The sequence below is a fragment of the Corvus brachyrhynchos genome, unplaced genomic scaffold, assembly GCF_000691975.1.
Source record: "Corvus brachyrhynchos isolate BGI_N302 unplaced genomic scaffold, ASM69197v1 scaffold544, whole genome shotgun sequence".
Classification (NCBI taxonomy): domain Eukaryota; kingdom Metazoa; phylum Chordata; class Aves; order Passeriformes; family Corvidae; genus Corvus; species Corvus brachyrhynchos.
In genome coordinates this window covers 2,368,311-2,371,400 of record NW_008238325.1, presented here as the reverse complement: position 1 = coordinate 2,371,400, position 3,090 = coordinate 2,368,311, and positions in this window count along the sequence as shown.

Below are 3,090 nucleotides of genomic sequence, written 5' to 3'. Positions count from 1 at the left end.
CCTGCTGCTCAGTGCAGCAGAAACCTGCAGCAGGAGCGCTTTCCCTGCTGCCCTCCCTGCCCAGCAGCCTTCCAAGCTCAGGGAGTGTTTGGGCAACGCTCTCAGGCACATGGTGGGATTTGGGGAGTGTCCTGTGCAGGGCCAGGAGTTGGACTGGATGATCCTTGTGGGTCCCTCCCAGCTCAGGATATTCTGTGATTCCACCCCCCAGAGCATCCCACAGTGAGCCAAGGCTGTGCTCTGCTGGCAGCCACAGCCCGGAGAGCGCAGCCCACCCACACCCCGGGCAAAATCTGCATCTTCCTGAAAGGAAGTGACATTTAGGGTTTAGAAATAGTGTGAGGTGAAAGGGCTTGGGAAGGGTCTGCATTGCACCCAGTGCAGATTGTGGGTGCCGACCCTGCTTGCTGCTCACACAGAGCACTCGGAATAGATCCTGATATCTAATCCAGATGGATCAGCCCTTGGGGCATGTCCTTCCTCCCAGTCTCCCCCATGCCCACACGTATCAGTTCCCTCTCCCAAACCACAACAGACAAATGATTTGAGTTGTGTTTTGGATCCCCACAGCAAATTTAACACGACCCCAGCGGTGCCGGCGCTGCAGGAACTTGCCCCAAGCACAAAGCTGGAGACAGGTTTGATTTTAAACCCTCTTTATCCAATATTCCATTTCATACTTAGAAGCAGGTGTGTGATGGGGATGCAATAAATGTTGATCTTCTCACTCCAACTCTCTGCTAATGTGATTTTTGGTGCTGCATCACACGGAAAATCTGAATTCTTGTATCTTAATGTAAAAGTGCTGTCACAAACCCCAGCAGGTTTTCAGTGTGATGAGACCCTGGGAGAAAAGGATTGAGGGCAGTTGTTTTGGTGTGTTTGAGGTCCTGGAGAGGGGACAAGGGAGTGCTTTGGCCATTAATAAACCATTTATAGACATGGGAAATGGCCGGGGAGACTTAGGAAATCTTCCTGGAAAAGGAATTGGTGAGGCTCGAAACAGGAAAGGAGAAAAAGATGTGGGAAGGGGATTGATGGGAAATGGATTGAAGGTGCTGAGACAGCAGGGGTTGTCCTTGACGTTGTCCTTGAGGTTGTCCTGGCTGGAGCTGAGCTGGGGGAAGCCCAGTGGGGGTGTCCCCTGGTGGATCCCCCACCCCTTCCTCATCCTGTGGTCAGGGCACCTGGGATCCCCCCCAGTGACCAATGGCTCCAGGAGAGAGCTGCTGGTGCCGGCTTTGGGCCGTGTCCGTGCCCAGGAAGGGCAGGAACTCCAGGGTGAGCCCACCTCGAATTAACAGCAGCATTTGTTTAAAGCAATCAGTGGCTGTCCTCGACCTCCCTGCGCAGCTGGGGCCAGGCATGAGAGGAGCTGAGATCCACGGCAGAGGAAACCATTCCTGTCAAACCCAGCAGCGCAAGGAGGATCTTTTATCGGATCTGTTGTGGCACCCAGCGAGAGCTGTGTGGCTGTGTGTAGCTGCTCCAGCTGCTCAGGGCTGCAGGAAGGACTTTTCCATGGCTGGTTCACCCAGGAGCATGGTGGGGGCTGATCCAGGGCACAGCATCTCTCCCAAGAATAATTATTTCGGAGTGAGGAGCTCTGCTAGTTGTGATTAAGGTAGATAGATGCTGGAAACAGTTCCTGCAGGAAGTGCACAGAGATGGAAGTGTGGGAAGAGAAGCAGAGAGTGAGGGAGAAGGTACAGAGAAGGTTTTGCAGTCATGTCTTGGGGTCTGTGGTGGTGTCACCTCGTTGGGCAGGGCAGGGGCTGTGCGCCAGCAGAATAATCAGTGACAAAGCAGAGGCACCACAGCACCTGCCAGGGATTGGGATTGGGACTGGGAAAACCCTCTGGGATCACCGAGTCCAACCCAGCACTGCCAAGGCCACCACTGACCCGTGGTCCCAGTGGCCACATCCACATGGATGTGAACACTCCACACCCAGTGCAGGCAGGATCCAGGGAAAGCCTCCAACAGGAGCTGTGATATCTGACTGGGCCTTGGCCTCATTAAAATGCTCCTAATTAGCGGCAAGTTTAAAAGTCTCCTGGAGCACAGGGGTGACCAACATCTTGGAGTGACACAGGGCTCTCAGTGGTGCTTTATGTCCCAAAGCAGCCTGCATGGTGCTGTGGGTCAGTGAGGAGCTGCAGAGGTGAGCGCTGCCCAGCGCTCCTGGCCGGAGTCTGCCGCAGTGTCCGTGAGGCAGGGCTGGATCCTGCAGGGATGGGGTGCTGAGGGGAGGCAGCAGCACTGCAGGCAGCTGGGCTGGCTGCTCCCTGCACTGTCCCTTTACACCTTCCTGTAGTACTTCGCTTAAGAACAAAAAAGAGCCTGGAACAGTCCAAGTGTTGGGAAGTAAAGCAGCTCTGCTGGTTCCTCCTGGAATCGTGTGTGGCTCCTCCATGGGTCTGTCCCGTGCCCGGTGTGGGGCTGTCCAGGACTTCTTTTCTTTAAGTTCTTTGTTAGCTTTAATAAATCCACTGCTCTGATACAGAAAGACTTGTCCAGCCAGCCCAGCGCTGCTGGTCTACACTCGCTGGTGTCCCTAAGGTGACCTGGTGGCAGCAAGGGGCACAGGGACAGTCTCCTCTCCATGCAAAACTTCCCTCCAGGAATGCTGCCCCAGCTCTGGCTGCTGCACAGCACGGGGGTTTCTCACTGACGGTCCCAAAGGTGAAGTTGTTGGCAAATGTTTGATCATTCCTCTGCGGCCGAAATTAATTAAACGACACCGGATCTGCTGTATGGAATAAATGGGGATCATTTTACGTGGTGCAGTGTACACAGCGATTATAATGGGTGATCTTCCAGGGCAAATGTGGGAAAACACGGTCCTCTGCTGGGGTGGGGAGGGCGCTCTCCTGCTTTTCCGTACATCCCTGAGTTAAGTGGGAATGCAGCGTAATCCAGGGTGACTTAATGCCCAACATGACAGACGGATAATCCGGAGCAATGTAAAATGTTGTAAGCACGAGCTGCACGTGATCACCCTTCATCCAAAACATGTGTGGATCTCCGGCATTACCTACACCGGCATTCTCTACACCAGCATACCCTACACCAGAATTCCCTGCCCAG